The 19397-nt window shown below is 46.2% G+C and overlaps 2 long non-coding RNA genes across 3 annotated transcripts; one reads left to right on the forward strand and one right to left on the reverse strand.

Moving 5' to 3' along the window:
• Nucleotides 1-6385: 6385 nt before the first annotated feature.
• On the reverse strand, nucleotides 6386-11822 carry LOC125964385 (uncharacterized). Its single transcript, XR_007477368.1, has 3 exons — nucleotides 11757-11822; nucleotides 9577-9702; nucleotides 6386-7973 (listed from the first exon to the last, which is right to left on the reverse strand). It is a non-coding gene; the product is annotated as an uncharacterized LOC125964385 (long non-coding RNA).
• A 511-nt stretch (nucleotides 11823-12333) lies between these two features.
• Nucleotides 12334-19122, forward strand: LOC125964386 (uncharacterized). Of its 2 annotated transcripts, none has more exons than XR_007477370.1 (3): nucleotides 12334-12387; nucleotides 15941-15959; nucleotides 17916-19122. It is a non-coding gene; the product is annotated as an uncharacterized LOC125964386 (long non-coding RNA). The 2 variants fall into 2 exon arrangements; XR_007477369.1 differs by lacking the exons at nucleotides 12334-12387; nucleotides 15941-15959 and adding an exon at nucleotides 16885-17295 and having other exon boundaries at nucleotides 17916-18002; nucleotides 18113-19122.
• The last annotated feature ends 275 nt before the right edge of the window (nucleotides 19123-19397 follow it).

The raw sequence follows: 19397 nt of genomic DNA on the forward strand, positions 1-19397 counted from the left end.
AATATCGTGATTGCTAGTACAGTTTAGTGCTAAGGCTCCAGGAGTTTTAAGCACCATCAATGCAAATGTCAACACAGTAAAAAAGGTGAAGGTTTTAATATTATTATAAAAAGCATTTCGACCCTTGAGGATCCCTCTGAAAGGGTGTTGTCTGTGGACCTCACTTTGAGAACTGTTCTAGAAAGAGGAGAAGCTCACCCAGAATAAAAGGGGTGGAACTGGGGCAGGGAGGGGGGCACAGGGAGGGAACATTTTCTTTTTGTCTCTCTAATTCAGTATCTGTGTTTCCAATCTTACCCTTTCATAGCCAGTTAATATGAAGCATCTTTTATTTAAAGCAAATAGAATGGTCTAACGTCTGCATGATAAGGAAAAATCCATTCACCCAGGCTGAGATGGATCCAAAGTCCTTCTATTAGCCTCACTCTTTGTCCTTTTCCTAGTTCCACTGAAATTCCAAACCTTTTTTAAATGTATATTTTACCATAATATTTTTTAACAATTATTTTTCCTAACATAGTCAAATCTGTGGTCATAAAGAGATGAAGTTCCTGTGGCCTGTCTTCCAGCTTTTCCACAAGGTGGAGAAGCAGCAGAACTAAGTTGCCTTTAGCTGCCCCCTCCTCCCTGGGTCCCAGCTATTCCTCATATTAGGGGCCTGAGAGCTGCAGATGATGGACACTCACAGCAGATACAGGGACTGGGAGCCTGATGGGTGTGTGAGGCACAGGATGTGGGGCCGGAGGAGGTGGGCAGGGTCCAAGGAGGGGGGCAGGGTGGGCTGTTTCATCATCTCTTTGGAAACATCAAGTTGGCAGGAGGGTTTATTGTGCTTAGGAGCCAGACCTCAGCTTATCACCCTTACCCAGCCTTTGTGACCATGGGCACGTGACTTACTCCATGCCTCAGTTTCCCCCCACAAAATGAGGTCCCTGGTGGATGTATCCATGGTTGGTTTAAGGCTGTGGGAAGTCAGTGGCCTGGGGACTCCACTGAAGTCTTAACCAAAGTCTGCCAGCAGGGGTTCTGCAAAGAACAGATGGCTTCTCACATCAATGCTCTGTTTCCAGAAGCAGCGTTGGTGCACAGTTCAGCGATAAAGCTGACACTGAACAGAACCAGGACTCAGACCCAGGTCTTCTGTTTCCTCATGTTGTTCTCTTGCCAAGATAACCAGACTGAGTTTTGTTGATGTCATTAAAACTGCTACCCAGGGGCTCCCCCAGCTTCTGTGCACTGCCCTTGGTTTTGAATTTTAAATTATCCAGGAACCTCCTACAAGAGAACACAGAGTCCTTGGACACACAGCAGCTGGCGGCAGCTCCGTTCTCTGAGCAGAGGACAGGATCGCATAACCTGGGCCAGAAGTTAATCTGTCTTTTCTGTAAGAGCACAACAGAAGGGTGAGACACAAGCAGGGAAAGGGGAAACCCCTTATTGTATACACTCTTTTGAAACTCCTGGGCAGGTTTAGAACATGTGATACTGCTTGAAATCTCATATTAGGGAAAAGATCACTTTTGGTCACAGCTGGTGTGTTGACACCTTGGCAACTGGAACTGGCATGACCTTTGTCCATGTGCTATGAGTAAGTGACCCCTCGTTGCTTACCGAATTCATGTTCAGATGGCAAAACAGCCCCAGATTGCCACATCTGATCCCCATCAGTTGTTTCTATGTCTATGGCTTCATACGCTGAGTACATATAATCAGGGCTCAGCACACACCTGTGTGTTTACATGACTGGGGGACAGACAGGCTGATTCAAGGGGGCCTGTGGCCTGGGCTGGCTGGAGGATGGAGATAGAAATGGAGGGAAAATGGTAAATAGAAAATGAACAAAAATATTGTGTATCAGCCATGATCCATCTCCATGTAAAGCCCTTCAGAAACAATTTTGCCATTTGCTGGTAAACTCCACCAAATTGGGTATTGAAGAGGTCATTTTTCATCACAATGCAAATAGGACAGGGCCCCACCACTCTGCACTGACTTGTTCTTCTGCACAGAAAGGACATGGCCTGGCCCTGCTCTGACCCCCTAGGTTTGCTGTAGGGCCAGGTGGGGCCTAGAGGGGTCCAGCTCCAGGTGGCGATCAGCCCTCTCCACCTCCCCCAAGGCCTGTATAAGTGATTAGGTCACTTTCTATTTCAGTGCAATTAGGGAGAACTGTTTCCTAGAACCTGGCTGACCTCCCCTTCCCCAGCCTAACGGATCAGCCCTGGTTCTCAGGCCCTTGTTTACCTTGGAGACAGAACACTCTGCAGGGTTCTGAGAGTGGACCAGAGGACACTGGCCCTCAGAGGCAGATCTGTGGAGCCCGCACAGCCATGGAAGGTCTGCCACCTGCTCCCTGGTCCACTTTCCAACTGATCCTGGAACACCTGTGGGGTGCTCTGCTGGTGGTTCCCCAAAGCTTGACGCACCTCCCAGGTCTCCCTGCATTTCCCTGCGAGTTCCTGTTATGTGCTGTGCTGCTGGTTCTGATAGTAAAGAGACGGCACACTTTAAGAGGTGTGAAGTTCTGAGGGAAAAGGTCTTCTGACCATGATGAAGTCTGTGGAAAATGTAATGAGAATATTGGACCAATAGCTCAGGCTGATGAAGCCCTCAGGCCACCTGGGTGGAGGCCAGTCCTCCCACGTTACAAACGCTGTGCTTGTCGGCAATGAATGCAAACCAGAGCATGTCATCATTTCAGGACACTGTGGACCTTCTGGAAAAGGTACACAACAGCCAGCCTCCTCAACTTTCCCAAGTTACTGATGGAAAACACACCTTTAAAGCATCAGAGGAAGAGGGAGAACAACCTCAGAAGAAAGAAACAAATGATCTGAATAACAATGTTGATTTTCCAGAAAGTCTAGAACTGTCTGACCAAGAAATTGAGAGAGAAAAGTGGCGAGTCCAGGAAAAGGAGGAGATGGGAGGAAGCCTGGAGCAGTGGAAGGCACGAAAGGAGCAGGTCCTGAAAGATAAAGTCAGCCGATTAAGACCCATAGCAGAACACCTGCTGACAATCTTCTCCGCACCTGAGCCCTTTGGAGATCACGTGGATGAAGGGAACTCAGATATCCAGCCAAAGAAGGAAGCAGAAAATGGCCATTGCCCTGTCCATGGGTCAGAAGTTGACCTGAAGGGCATCACTGATGATGTTGACTGCAACGTGTCCCTGCCACGTCCTGAAGAGGCACATCAAGGAGCAGCCAGACAACTGAGGGAAGAAAAGCAAATGATCGAAGAGCGTACGGGACAAATCACGAGTCTCCAAACTGAGGAAGCATCTGTGCAGTGTGAAACTTTACTTCTTGACAGTGAGATTCAGCCGCTGAAGCAGAAACTTCAAAGTCTGCCTGATTTACATGACGACTATGTGATGCAACTTCACAAAAAATTGTTTAAGGAGGAAACACGCTGCTTAGGATGGAAGAAACTTTTCAACGTGTATAGAGCCATGAACTCCATAATCAGAATCTCAATCTCTCCAAGAAGACAGCCAAAGACATGGGCAGAGAATTGGAGAGAACCACTTCCTACTATCACCAGGAGACCTGCCTCCATGAGAAAAAAGCTCAAGAAAGCTGGGTGGTGGAGATGGAGAGAAAGCTCAAGGAGCCAAGGCAAGAGAGTGACCACAACAGGCAGGTGCTGGCCAAGGTCGAGTCCAACATCCAGCCATTCCCAAGGGGCCCTTGTGCCCCTGCTGCTCTACCCACAGTCCACAGAGGCCCGGAAGTGTCAGGGGATCCCCTGGGTCATCAGGCACCACCTCCCCGGAAGAAGGAAGATCATGCCACGAGGGCCCAGGGACCTGGGGTCACTTGCAGGTTTGACTCAGCTCACAGCAGCGAGGTCTGGACACTCACAACCAGGACAAAACATCTGCATGTGTTTTCCCTTTTTAGAGTAATTTTGATTTTTATCTTTTTAGTTTAGCTTCTATTACATAATTTATTTTTTATTCATACAGATAATGCATTATAATTTGTAAGACTTTTCAAATAAAGTTTTATTTAATACAATTCTTTTTTTTTTTTTTTTCCAGTACACGGGCCTCTCTCACTGTTGTGGCCTCTCCCGTTATGGAGCACAGGCTCCGGATGCGCAGGTTCAGCGGCCATGGCTCACGGGCCCAGCTGCTCTGCGGCATGTGGGATCCTCCCGGACCGGGGCACGAACCCCTGTCCCCAGCATCGGCAGGCAGACTCAACCACTGCGCCACCAGGGAAGCCCTTAATACAATTCTTATGAATAATTTATTTGTACGTCTTGCACCGTCTAGAACAAGATAGTATAAATAATGTATTTTAATTTAAATCAAAAGTCGCTATTCCTTAAGCCATCATTGAAGTTTAACATAGAGAGAGATGTTTGAAATAATAAAGACCATTTCTGTATGCTACGAACTGTTATTAGAAATCTGTACAGGTATCTAAAATTTGCCCCCAAGAAATTAGATGGGTTTTAAAACACAATGCAAACAAACAAACAAAAAAACCCTTGAATACACTACCACTGAAATGTCATAATTTTTTATGAAATGGTCTAAATTCATTGAATAATTTAGAGGAGTTGACATCTTGCACTCTTTTTTTTTTTTTTTTGTGGTACGCGGTCCTCTCACTGTTGTGGTCTCTCCCATTGCGGAGCACAGGCTCCAGATGTGTAGGCTCAGCGGCCATGGCTCACAGGCCCAGCCGCTCCGCGGCATGTGGGATCTTCCCGGACTGGGGCACGAACCCGTGTCCCCTGCATCGGCAGGCGGACTCTCAACCACTGTGCCACCAGGGAAGCCCTCATTTTTTGTTTTATTATATTTTCAACCTTTGTCATTTTGTTTAAAGTATTGTTTGTTGTTTAGACATTTTTCAGTTTTATGAAGTGAAAATAAAAATTTTCTATTGGCAAATCACATATGCACACACACACATACACACATGTACACACAGACATACACAAACACACAAAGACTACAATGTGGGTGTAAGACAATTTATTTGTTATTTCAGTACCTAAGGAAAATGTAAAAATAAAGAGAAAAAAATTTTAGTTAATAAAGGAAAAATAAAAATCACACGTGCAATTTGTGTATATAGGGACAAGATATCTAAATCTTATACACAGAAAAGATAGTTATTAAGAACAGGGGACCGAGGTAGTAATTTTACTGGCCACTCCCACCCGGATTATGGCGTGGCCTGGTTTCAGGGCTGAACGATGCCAAAGATTGTTTGGATAAGTTATTTATTGTCTCTAAGCTGTGACGGTGAGGAAGCCAGGAAACGATGGCAGGAGGTGGAGGGGGTGGGGTTTTTAGTAAGGACGATGCTGCCAATGAAATGATAAACCCACTTTTCACGCCGCCTTGAGCTCAGGAATAGGGAGACAAGTGCGGAAGGTCTGGGCTCCCCTGGTGATATTCGGGTTGCTCTAAAAATGAGAACGCTCACAGAACGAGGTGAAACGATAGGATCCTGAGTACCGACACCCCCAGTTTGTTTCCTGTGGGACTGGGGCCAACAGGTGACAAGGGGGCTCAGGATCTTGTGTTGAGAGCTTCAGGGAGGAAAAGTGCTGACCTGCAGCTGGGTTGTCCCAGGTGCTCTGGGGGCCATGACACCATCTCTGGTGCCACAGCTCCTGGCTGGTGGTGGCTGTGGGCATCTGATCCCAAAGGGCCAGGATGGGTTCAGAGTGAAGAGCAGGTAGAGGACGAGGAGAGGGTTCCCATGGCAACACACGGACAGAGATCAGACACTGGAGAAGGTTCTGTCCTCGAAGCCCAGGCGAGCAGCAGCTCAAGGTGACAGATGACATCAGGCCCACATCACCTGCGTGTCCACCGTCTGGGCGCCCACCTCCCTGTCTACACGCAGAGGGGACCACCTTCACGCCGATCCTATGAGGTCTGCGCAGGGTCTCCAGTCTCCAGGTGAGAAACAGGTCAGATTCAGTAGCTGGTGAGGCCAGAGCAGGATGTGAACCCGAGTCTGTGAAGAGCAGCGTCTCCGCCCCTTCCCTTCTCTGATCCCCTGGCTCCGTCATTGTCTCCAGATGCTTCCCGCCTCCCCTCCCTCCCCTCCTGCCTCTTTCCTCCCCTTTCCCACCTCCATCACTCCTTCCCTTCCTCACCTCCTCTTCCCACCTCAATCCAGGTCACCTGCCCGACATCCATCCCAACCCCACCCAGACTGAGCACGTGATGGGCACCAGGCACTTGGAGACACATGGAGAAGTTCTCCCCACCCGGGAGCACCTGCAAATATGCTCATGAAATTACAGGGAAAAGGGGCTGCGTTCAGTGTTTCCCACTGAGAAAGCAGGGGAGCTGGATATTTTACTCATCGCTCCTTGATTGGTTTCCATTTCTAAGCAATGTTCAATAATCATTTCAAGTAAAGCCTGCTGATGTGTGATTCAGGGAGAGGAGCTTCGGGGTGGGGAGAGACCTGCTGGGCAGCTGAGGACCTGCCAGGAACCATCAGGAAGGACAGGGGAGTGGAGGGGAGGGGAGAAAAGTCAGCATGCTCCCATGATCTTTCAGGGAAGCAGAATCTTCTTCATTGAGAAATCGCTCCCTAGTTTTTGGGTTCATTTTGAACTTAAATCCTCTCTGAGCCATTATTTACTCACTGTCAATCATGAGCTTTAACTATGAACTGGAATTTTCCAGTTTAAAGAATAAGAAAGAAATGGGTCAAGTTCTCTGTCCTCAACAGGGATGGAGAGATCTTTGTGGAAGAGTGAAAATATCACCTCTCTCACAGATCAGAAACTGATAATATTATTACCAGCCTAAAACATTGCACCTCCTCTTTATTGTTTTAAAATTTCTGATGACTCCTTTTGAAAAAAATACCTAAAATCAGATATCTAAGTATAGGTCAGATATCACAGATAGGAAAATTTGGGGAACCCTGCAAGGAGTGTTTGGGAAAAAAATCAAGGGTCCCCGAATATAGCCTGAGGCAGGTTCTCTTGTTCTCACCTGTCCTCCCTCAAGGGTGTGCCTCCTAAGGCCCCGCCTGTGCCCACAGGCACCTGCTCTGTTCATACCTTCCTGTGAACCTGGTTGGAGGATGCACGGGCTTTGGGAACACGTCTGACACCTGCCCCCTCCCTGGACCAGAGCTTGACCGTCACCTCTGAGTCAAGAAGGTGAGGTAGCTCCCTGCTAGACTCTCTGGATTTGAATTCCAACTCTGCCACTTACTGACTCTGAGTCCTGGGGGAATTTATCCACTCTGTGAGCCTCAATCTTTTCATCTGTTAAATGGGGGAATTCTTCATACCTACCTCATAGTGTAGCTGTGGGGATTCTCTTAATAACACTTGCAAAACTCACAGCACAGTGCCAGCACATAGGACGTACTGTGGCTCCCAGTGGCAGGCTGGTGAAGACCACGGGCCCCTTCTCAGAATCATATTTTTAAACGCATAACATAAAATACAGAGGATGACAAATGAAACCAGTTACTGTACATTGAAATGCATATTGAAATATAGTCGTGGAAAAGTGATCTATGTGCTTTTTATTAACATGTTGTAGAATAAGATCAGTGGCAGGTCTAATAACTACTGCAATTTCAAAGCAGTTACGAGCAGAAGCGGTGTTTCGAGATTTCACAACAGCGTTAATGCGGTATGAAATATCTGTGATTTCGATTGGTGACAAAATCACAGGAGCTGCTAATCCTGCTGTAATGTGTTGCCTCCATTCAATTAATGAAGAAAATGCTACATTTTAGTCGGAAGCTAGTGAAAATTAAAATGTTGTGGGGTTTTTTTCCCCATCCAAGTTCATTTATGGACCCTGAAAAGTCACGTCCCTCCCTGGGTTTTTCCATGATCGCCAAGCGGGGGTCAGACGGGTGGGGATACTGGAAAGAACTCACCCCTGGTTCTGAGCTGGGACCCCGTGGAAGGTGCAGAGTCACAGAGGAGGACTGGTCCGCTCCCTCCCTGTGCTTCTCCTAAGAAACAGGCGTTTCAGAAGAGGGGATCTTCTCCCAATCTTTCTCTCGATTTACCTGGATATTCAGTTCAGAGATGATCTAGTCTCTCAAAGGAACCCGGGGCTGGAATATGGTTTAAATGTCAAGTGCACCAGTCTGCTGGCACAGCCTGGAGAAAGCTCTGGACTCACCGTGGCGCCTGTCACCCAGGATGGGGCAGAGGGACTCGCAGCCCTTTCTCCTGTTATTTAGGTGACATTCTCAGGTTTTCAGAGTTGTGAGATGGTCAGCAAGCAGCGGTTTTTAGAGGCTCTTGGTCACGTCCAACCTCTGCTGATTGCTGTCTCCCGACTCTCACTAGGTGCCAGGGAACATCCCCTCGGGGAGGCTGGTCTCTGAGAACTGGTAGTGGAAGCCTGATGCTGGGTGCCCCGCAACTCTGCCTCCTTCCCTGCTTTCTGGGAGTTGCCCTCCTCCAAGTGGGAATGACCTCCAGCCCTGAAGTACAGGGTGGACATGTGACCCTTGCAAGCCCGGGCCCAGCCCCCTTTTACAGATTAGTACAGATGTTAAGAAAGAGGGAACTTCTCTCAGTTTGAAACCATGAGCACCAAGAATCCTGTAAGCCTGGGGCATCATTGGTCATCTCCTCCCTTTTGGAGATCTCCTATTTGAGAAGTAAGCTACTGCAGAGAAAGCAGTGAAGCCAGAAGACAGAGCCAGAGTCCTGAGAGCTGGACCCTGGATCCAGCTGTTCCTGAAGTCCCATATCCTCCTCTCTTAAATGCCCTGAGCCATTGAGTCCCCTTTGGGGTTTAAGCCAGACAGAGCTGAGTTTCTATCAGTTGCATGTGAATGAATCCTATTGGTTATATTTTTACAATCATTCTGCCAATAGCAAACTCTGTCTTAAATAGAACACTCTGTTCAGAGTCACAGCGTCCATCAGAACAGACAAGGTGAGAGAGCTCAAAGGTGCAGTTGGTCACACCTGGGCTCATGCTTTACAAGTATAGGAGCAGTGACAAGCGTCCCTGTTTCTGAGTTTTCAAGGCATCCTCCCTCTGGAGTCACCCTCTGTCCAAGGCTGTTGCACTCTCCTTGTGGGCCCTCAGGGAAGGGGATTGTTTGGCCCAGCTTCCAAACTTCCCAGGGAAGACAGCAGGGACCACAAGGGCTCAGCCTTCGCCAATGACCCATCAGACCCACAGCAGTTCCTCCAGGGAGCAGGGCTGGGGCTGGGGGCTCCCACTCCTGTGTGTATAGGGAGCACCTCCCTGCCAGGGAAGCTTCTGGGGAGGGGCTGCCACTCTCCTAGGGAAGGAGAGGCCACAAGGGGCGAGACCCAGGTATTCTGTCCCCAACAGTGGTGGTGGTGAAGTGCTCTCTGGATTTCTGACCGAGGGTTACTCCTGGACCTTCGAAACGAGACCTGAGGAAGAGGCAGAAGCTGGTCCTGATTGGAACCCCCATCCTGAGACCCCTAGAAGTTATCAGCAATGCTGGAAGACAAGACACCTAATCAGACAGATCCATGGAGCTCTCACGTCATCCACAAACACAGCTTTTCTGCCATTTCATCCCACACCAACATCTGACCTCAACCTTGGCAAATACTAACTGATGCACTTTGGTCAATGAGTGTCAATGATGGCCAGTTTGGGACTGGTTTTCTATTTGAATACTCTGCTGTTCCCACTGCTGGTGAAATTTCAAGTCTGAATCATGGGGTCAGGATGAACAAAACCTGGGAGATTCGAGTAGTTGTAAGATTAGAACTAATGGGCAGGTCTATATCACACGCCTTCTAAATATCTCATTTCAGGCATCACACAGAATCTTTAAGCTGAAATAAAATCTCTACCCGCCATTGGACTCTCTGAGTGGGAGGAGACAATAAGGCAGCTGCTACTCCATCTATTAAGATTTATTAAAAACAGGCTGCAGATAAATATATATATATATATTTTTTTTTTTTTTCCTCCTGGGCAAAGTTAATGTCAAGACTTATCAACTAATTTCTGAGACAGAAAGGTGTAGGGAACAGTGTTTGTGGAATTTGAGACTTGAAGGAGTTCCCTTGACCGCCCCCCAAACACAGACATCACTCCAGCCACATACCCTGCTAGAGAACGACCTATGAGATGCAAACCCCCCATCCAGTTCCCAGGTTCATAACATAATGGTGAGGATACTAAATCCTGGAGGATTTGCCATCAATTGGCATAAAACTCCACCCAGAACTCTTACCTTACCACTAAAGGCTAACCCCCCGTGTGAATTACTGTATTTTGAGTTAGGCCCAGAGGGTCCTCTACCCATTGCTAGGGTGACAAATCTGCACCCTCACCCGGGGCTCACCCAGGCAGCCACCCTCCTGGAAGGAGGCCTTTCCTACCCCCAGAGCTACAAGCTGCTCTGCAGCTCCATCATCTCTGGACCCCAGACTATCAAGGAAGGAGGAGAGGCTGCTGGCCATGCACTGACCCCTGTGTGTGGGGTGTGTGGACTGTGAATGGTCCATGGAGGGAGGGCAGGACCCCCTGAGAACTGGGGGAACCATGGTAGACGTGAGACACAATCACCATGGCAACCTGCTCGCCAGCCCTTGCCCTCCCCACCCGTGCTCATGACGCACTTTTCCTTCCAGAATGCTTTTCCTGAGGTTGTCTTCAGGATGTGGTCACAGGTGGGTCTTTCCACCCATCTGCAGTGTGAGGTGACTGATAGACACATTTGATGCCTGTGCTGGGTTGAACAGCATCTCCCTAAATTCATGTCCACTTGCAACCTCAGAAGGTGACCTTACTGGAAATAGGGTCCTTGAAGATGTCATTAGTCAAGATGAGGTCATACTGGGTTAGGGTGGGCCCCTAATCCTGCGCAACTGGTGTTCTTATGGAAAACAGACTCACAGGGAAGAAACCACGTGAAGACAGAGGCAGAGACCCAGATGCTGGGAGAGGGACCTGGACCAATTCCTCCCTCAGGGCCTTCAGAAAGAACCAACCCTGCCGACACCTTGATTCAGACTTCTGGTCTCCAGATCGGGGAGATAATAAATTTCTGTTGTTTTAAGCACCCCCATTTGTGGTCATTTGTTTTTTTTGTTGTTATTTTGGGTTTTTTTTAACATCTTTATTGAAGTATAATTGCTTTACAATGGTGTGTTAGTTTCTGCTTTATAACAAAGTGAATCAGCTACACATATATCACCATATCTCTTCCCTCTTGCGCCTCCCTCCCTCCCACCCTTGTGGTCATTTGTTATAGCAGCCACAGGAAATGAAGACGGTGACACATGATACTTCAAAATGGAGGCCTTGCAAAACCTCTAAGCTGGGATTCAACTGGCCTGAACCTAGGATAGAATGAAAAATGTGTCTGATATCTACTCCTTATACTTTTTTTTTTTTTTTTTTTTGCGGTACGCGGCCTCTCACTGCTGTGGCTTCTGCCGTTGCGGAGCACAGGCTCCAGACGCGCAGGCTCAGCGGCCATGGCTCACGGGCCCAGCCGCTCCGTGGCATGTGGGATCTTCCCAGACCGGGGCACGAACCCGTGTCCCCTGCATCGGCAGGCGGACTCTCAACCACTGTGCCACCAGGGAAGTCCTACTCCTTATACTTTTAAGGAAAGAGTAAAACAATACAGAAAAATAACACACACGTGCATGCACACGTGCACGCACACACACACACACCCCTTAGATATTTTTAAAGTAATCTTCTAAGGAATGTCCTGGGATTGACACAGATTCATCATGAACTCAACCAATGACCTTGAGTTCATAGTTTGCACCTGCGTGTAATCCTGCACATGCTCCATGAAGACAAGTTCTGTTCTGTTTGCTGTGCTTGGCTCCTGGGAGGCCCGTCTCTGCCCCAGGATGGGCAGGAAGGAAAAGTGGGGAGAGGCAGTCCTGCCACATCTGTGACCTCATCATGTCCTCATAAAGGTTCCCTTGTTGGGACGTGTTCAGAGTCTGTCTCACTGACTCTCTTTCTGTGTGGCTCCTCGCCTTCACTGGGGGTGAGTGAAGAGGTGGCTTTAAGTCAAACCTACCAGGAAAAGGCGTTCATGGACCTGCCTATCCTCAAGCCCTGTTACGTGAGCACTTCAGCTGAGCAGCGTTTCACATGCGTGTGCAGTGATGGGGGAGGTACCAGGACATTTCCGATGTGACTCCACCCTCCACTACCGGATGATCCAGTCGGACCCAAAATCCCAACCCATGGGAGACCATTGGGAAACCATTGAGTCTTTCCCAGGGACAGTCTGAGAGCAGCAGACATCATCCCAATACCTAATAGGAAACATTCACCTGCTTTGAGACCAAAAGGTGCTGCCTTAGCTTTCCTTCCTTCACACCTGTGACCCTGCATCCACCGGGTCCTAGGCATCATGGGGTAGGGATGCTTTCCTGTCAGAGGTATGATGGGGGTCCTCAGTATTTGCTCCATTAAGGTGGGGCGTGGGTTCACCTAGAAAGACCATGGCCCTTGTGTTCTCCTCCTGGACCCACGATGGGACCAGCTGACCCTGGGGAGGCACCACCTCCAGAACATCTGCCTTCCAGTGAATAGGACTGGCCTCCATGGCCACCAGGGCAGGACTGGCGTAAGCCTCGGTCCTTGGTCCCCTCAGTATGAGTCACACACACACACCCCACAGGTGTCACCTCAAAACACATCTACATCAGGGATCAGGCCAGGGCCATAGCTAGTGTCCTCAGCTTTGGTGGGGACGGGGGGCGGAGGGAGAGAAACAGGTTACTACAGAAGACTTTAGTACATTCTGAAATGTTCATTCTTTTTAGGGCAAAGCTTAAAAGGTATTGCAGTGTGAATTCTAGTTAAAACTCCACCATTGAGGATGATGTTGGCTGTGGGTTTATCATATATGGCCTTTATTATGTTGAGGAAAGTTCACTCTGTGCCTACTTTCTGCAGGGTTTTTATCATAAATGGGTGGTGAATTTTGCTGAAAGCTTTCTCTGCATCTATTGAGATAATCATATGGTTTTTCTCCTTCAATTTGTTAATATGGTGTATCACATTGGTTGATTTGCGTATATTGAAGAATCCTTGCATTCCTGGAATAAACCCCACTTGATCATGGTGTATGATCCTTTGAATGTGCTGTTGGATTCTGTTTGCTAGTATTTTGTTGAGGATTTTTGCATCTATGTTCACCAGTGATATTGGCCTGTAGATGCAGAAAATTATAAGACACTGATGAAAGAAATTAAAGATGATACAAATAGATGGAGAGATATACCATGTTCTTGGATTGGAAGAATCAACCTTGAGAAAACGACTCTGCTGCCCAAAGCAATTAACAGATTCAATGCAATCCCTATCAAACTACCACTGGCATTTTTCACAGAACTAGAACAAAAAATTTCACAATTTGTGTGGAAACACAAAAGACTCCGAACAGCCAAAGCAACCTTGAGAATGAAAAATGGAGCTGGAGGAATCAGGCTCCCTGACTTCAGACAACACTACAAAGCTACAGTAATCAAGACAGTATGGTACTGGCACAAAAACAGAAATATAGAACAATGGAACAGGATAGAAAGCCCAGAGATAAACCCACGCACATATGGTCACCTTATCTTTGATAAAGGAGGCAAGAATATACAGTGGAGAAAAGACAGCCTCTTCAATAAGTGGTGCTGGGAAAACTGGACAAGTATATGTAAAAGTATGAGATTAGAACACTCCCTAACACCATACACAAAAATAAGCTCAAAGACTTAAAGACCTAAATGTCAGAAACTATCAAACTCTTAGAGGAAAACAAAGGCAGAACACTCTATGACATAAATCACAGCAAGATCCTTTTTGACCCACCTCCTAGAGAAATGCAAATAAAAACAAAAATAAACAAATGGGACCTAATGAAACTTAAAAGCTTTTGCGCAGGAAAGGAAACCATAAACAAGACCAAAAGACAACCCTCAGAATGGGAGAAAATATTTGCAAATGAAGCAACTGGCAAAGGATTAATCTCCAAAATTGAAAAGCAGCTCATGCAGCTCAATAACAAAAAAACAAACAACCCAATCCAAAAATGGGCAGAAGACCTAAATAGACATTTCTCCAAAGAAGATATACAGAGTGCCAACAAACACATGAAAGAATGCTCAACATCATTAATCATTAGAGAAATTCAAATCAAAACTACAATGAGATATCATCTCACACTGGTCAGAATGGCCATCATCAAAAAATCTACAAACAATAAATGCTGGAGAGGGTGTGGAGAAAAGGGCACCCTCTTGCACTGTTGGTGGGAATGTAAATTGACACAGCCACTGTGGAGAACAGTATGGAAGTTCCTTAAAAAACTACAAATAGAACTACCATACGACCCAGCAATCCCACGACTGGGCATATACCCTGAGAAAACCATAATTCTAAAAGAGTCATGTACCAAAATGTTCATTGCAGCTCTATTTACAATAGCCAGGACATGGAAGCAACCTAAGTGTCCATCATCGAATGAATGGATAAAGAAGATGTGGCACATATATACAATGGAATATTACTCAGCCATAAAAAGAAACAAAATTGAATTATTTGTAGTGAGGTGGATGGACCTAGAGTCTGTCATACAGAGTGAAGTAAGTCAGAAAGAGAAAAACAAATACCGTATGCTAACACATATATATGGAATCTAAGAAAAAAAAAAGTCATGAAGAACCTAGGGGTAATACGGGAATAAAGACACAGACCTACTAGAGACCAGACTTGAGGATATGGGGAGTGGGAAGGGTAAGCTGTGACAAAGTGAGAGAGTGGCATTGACATATATACACTACCAAACATAAAATAGATAGCTAGTGGGAAGCAGCCACATAGCACAGGGAGATCAGCTGGGTGCTTTGTGACCACCTAGAGGGGTGGGATAGGGAAGGTGGGAGGGAGGGAGATGCAAGAGGGAAGAGTTATGGGAACATATGTATATGTATAACTGATTCACTTTGTTATAAAGCAGAAACTAACACACCATTGTAAAGCAATTAGACTCCAATAAAGATGTTAAAAAAAAAAACAAAAACTTCACTCTGCAGCGGCCACTGCTGGTATTAAGATTCAAGTCCAAAAGGACTCCCAGTCTTTCTTTTCTTTAATCTTCTTCTTTTTTATTGAGATACCACACTTGCACTGCAGGTGCTTGAATGTTCGGGGTACCATTCAGGGACCTTTAACATGCGTCTCCAGCATGGGACAACTCCCCGAGCAATATGTAGAACTTTCCAGGCCCCAGCAGGCCCCCTGGTCAATAGCAACCCCCACCAAGGATCCCCAGGCTGGAGGCGGCTTCTGTCCCGACACCCAGCACCACGTGTCACTGGACTTCCTGCAGGTGGGTTCACACAGTACACGCGCTGGGGTCTTTTTTCACTCGACACTGTGTCTGTGACGTGTCCTCGCCTGGAACAACTGTTTGTTTGTTTACTGTGTACCGTCCCATTATGTGAATATAGCACAGTTGATTCAACTTGTCCTACAACTGATGACCATTTGGGTTAGCTCATGTTTGGGACTATTATACATGACGATGATTATGGATATTCTCACGAGTGTCTGTTGGTGGCCTGAGCCCCCATCTCACCTGAGTTACACACACCCAGGAACCTCTGGTCATGGAAGTACGTGTGTTTACCTGTAGGGGATACAGCAGAACAGTTTCCAGGGTGGTATCACTCTGCATTTCAGCCACAGACATCTGAGAGCCCCAGCTGTCCACACAGTCTCTGCCCCAACTCATCAGCCCCGCTGCTGTAGAGAAAAGCAGCCCTTGACCACATGGGAGTGAACGGGTGTGGCTTTCTTCCAATAGAACTATTTATAAACCAGGCTGGGGGGTGGGATTTGGCCTGAGGCGCCTTCATTTTCGGACCTGCTCTACTGTAAAGCAACGGCTCAGGACCTTTGCCCATTTTTTAATTGGTTCGCTTGTCTCTTTCTTAGTGATTTCTGCAGGTTCTCTGTAAGTGCTGGATCCCAGTCTTGTGTTGTTAATCATCTATCATGTTCTGGAAATTAGAAGAAATGATGCTATTGTGTTGAACCACTGCTGCAGCCTTGCCCTCGAGGTTTCTACCACAAGGCCCCTGGGGGGTCAGTTGTCCGTGGTCGCAGGAATCGTCCCCTGACATGTGGACGCGGGAGGGCCGGCCTCTACTAGAGTCACCCCGAGGGGTACAGCTGGTGCACAGCAGCCCAAGCCCAGGTCCCTCTGCCCCTCTTGCTGGTCTCTCAGAGCCAGGACAGGCCGTGTGAAAAATGGCCCCGACGTGTTCAACTGGACACATTTTCCAAAAGGAGCACAAACTCAGTGTGGATAATGAAAGTATGCGCCGCCAGGGATTTTTTTCTCATTTGAAGGTAATTTTCCAGTTCTTCAGACCACAGATGTTCAGAATGAGGGAGGGGGTGGGACGCCTTTTCCATTGTGAGCCAAACCTTCTTAGGCTGGGCGACTGGGGGGAAATTGCCCACTTTCTGGGTTGCTTCACTAATAAAATGACCATTGTTTCTGCCCTGCAAAACCTTTTTCACAGGTAAGCTCCCCAGGGGAGCTGCGGCCAGGTACCAGGTACGAGGGCACGTCAGGAGCAGAGTGTTGTCTTGCCTGTGGGATCTCAACTGAACAAACATTATCATCTCATTTCACAGCAAGAAAACTAAACTCAGAGAGGTTAAATGACTTGACCAAGATCAGAGATTCAATCACTGAGCAACCCAAATGCTTTACTTCAAAGCCCAGCCCTTCCCCACTGGACTGTACTCAGATCTCCCCTTACAAAGATCGGGCTGGAAGGGCTGTTTTGGGAAATGTGGTCATTTCCACCCAAGGTAAATGAGACCTTAAGGTCTAAAGCGGGGGTCAAAGGACTCATCACTCAGGGTCCCCAGCAAGCTAGCTGCAACGCTGGGATGAGAGACCAGATTTTCTAAGTCCAAAGCTTTCCTCACATACTTTTTTTCTTATTTAAATAATTTTGATTTTATGACTTCAACCACAACGTAAGCTGCATAAAAACAGCAATTTAGTTTGTCTTTTTCTCCACTGTATCTAGTGTCTATAACAGCATTCGTGATTGAGACGCTCCATTTCTTGAACAAATGGACCATAAAAAGTTAAGTAGCAAGTGGTTCGTTTTCATCCCGCAAGGAAGTTTTAATGCTGTTCTTCCCTCTGGCTCCCTCTCAGGTCTCCACTCAGACAGAGAGGGTGGCTGGATGCCCGAACATCAGCCAGCACCCAAGGCCAAGGGAAACTCACATTACCAGGCCTCTTTTCCTGATATCTTACTAGAGTCGTAAGCCTGCAATCATTCATGTCCTTGACAGATTCTCTCATTACAGCGATATATAGAAATACGGAGAATTCTGCTTCTTTCATCCAAAGTGGCTTCAGATGGCCAACTATTCTTCCTTTCATTGTACCCATTCCAAACATAGAGCTCCTTAGGAATGTAGGAAAGCTGTTCACGGCCCCTAATGTGGGATTTATCAACTCGTGTATTGTTGATTCTTGTGCAATTAGCAACATCATTTCTGAAAAAAGGACTGAATTGATGTCATTTTCCGAGCAGCGATTCTGCTCCTTTATGCCTGCTCTCATTTCATACCAAACTTGGTTTATGGGAAGTTTAGGTAAACAAAACTCTTATGAGTAATTAGTATTTAATTAGGCTAAGTTTCATGTCTGTGTGAGTCAAGGCCTCCTTTTCCAACCTCTGGGACCAATTAAGTATGTCAGGCCTCTGTTTACAGAACAAGGCCCAAGACTGACTCCCCCAGGCATTTCCCAAGTTGTGTTAGTAGCTAAACCTCTAGATTAAGCTACTAAATATTTTTCTTGGCTCTTGCTGTTGGTGAAAGGGCAAGACTGGTCACCCAGTGATCTAGGTCCTTCTTCTCTGTGTTTGTCTTATAGGAGTTGCCACAGCCCACCAGCATCCCCACCAAGAAGCTTCATCCTGACACAGAGGGAAGGTCACAACACCGCCCTCTGGGAAAAAAGGTCATGACACTGTCCTTCCCACCATCAGCCTATTTCAAGTGAAGAATCTGGAGTGAGAGCCTCTCTGCTGACAAGTATTTATGCTGGATTTCTTTTTCCCAGTTTCATAGTATGAACATGTTCAAGTACACAGAAAAGGGAAAGGAAGAACACAATGAACATTTGTACACCAGCCAGTGAGATTCAAAATTTCAATTCACCAACCATCAAAATTGTGTTTAATCATTTGAAAGAGAGTTGCCCTTCCAATATTTCTGCATGTATATACTAAAAGTAAGGACACTCTTCAATACAACCAAAGTAATATTGTGACAAAAAATATCATTTAAGTTATTAAAGTAATTGGAGTAATATTGCTCATATTATTTTTATCTTTTTAAAGCCTATAGTGTCTGTAGTGATGCTTCTATTTCATTCCTGAAGTGGTAATTTGTGTCTTCTCTCTTTTTTTCTGAATAAGTCTAGTTAAAGGTTTATCAATTTCATTGTGTATTTTTTTTTCAAAGACTCAACTCTCGGTTTCATTCATGTTGTTATTTTGCTGTTGTTTTTCATTTCATTGATTTCTACTTTTATGTTTATTATTTTCTGCTTCTGATTTTTGGATTTAATTTGCATTTTTTTCTTTCCTAACATTTTAAGATGGAAGTTTAATTCATTTTTTTAAGCTATACCTCACAAATTTTGCTGGTATTTTTATTCTTGTTTAGTTCAAAATATTCTTAATCCTCCTTATAGTTTCTTCTTTGACCCATGTGTTATTTAGACATATGCTGTTTAATTCCCAAATGTTTGAAGATTTTCCAGATATTCTTCTGTTGTTGATTTCTTACTAAATTCTGTTGTTAAGCAAAGGATAAACTTTGTATGATTTCAATCCTTTTAAAATTTGTTGGGCTTCCCTGGTGGCACTGTGGTTAAGAATCCACCTGCCAAGGCAGGGGACATGGGTTCAAGCCCTAGTCCAGGAAGATCCCACATGCCGCGGAGCAATTAAGCCCATGCGCCACGACTACTGAGCCTGTGCTCTAGAGCCCACGAGCCACAACTACTGAAGCCCATGTGCCTAGAGCCTGTGCTCTGCAAGAGAAGCCACGGCAATGAGAAGCCCATGCACTGAAATGAAGACCCAATGCAGCCAAAAAAAAAAAAAAAATTTGTTGAGACTTATTCTATGACTTACCATATGGTCTATCTTGGTGTATGTTCCATGTGCACTTGAAAAGAATGGTTTATTCTGCTGGTGTGGGTAGACATTTTTAGGTCAAGTTGGTGAATAATATCCTTATTTAGTATCTGTTTACTTGTTCTATAAATTATTAAGAAAGGAATGCTAAAATTTCCAACTAAAATAGTTGCTCTGCCTAGTTTATGAGGCCCGTTAACTTTGTTTTT

The sequence above is a fragment of the Orcinus orca genome, chromosome 5, assembly GCF_937001465.1.
Source record: "Orcinus orca chromosome 5, mOrcOrc1.1, whole genome shotgun sequence".
Classification (NCBI taxonomy): Eukaryota; Metazoa; Chordata; class Mammalia; order Artiodactyla; family Delphinidae; genus Orcinus; species Orcinus orca.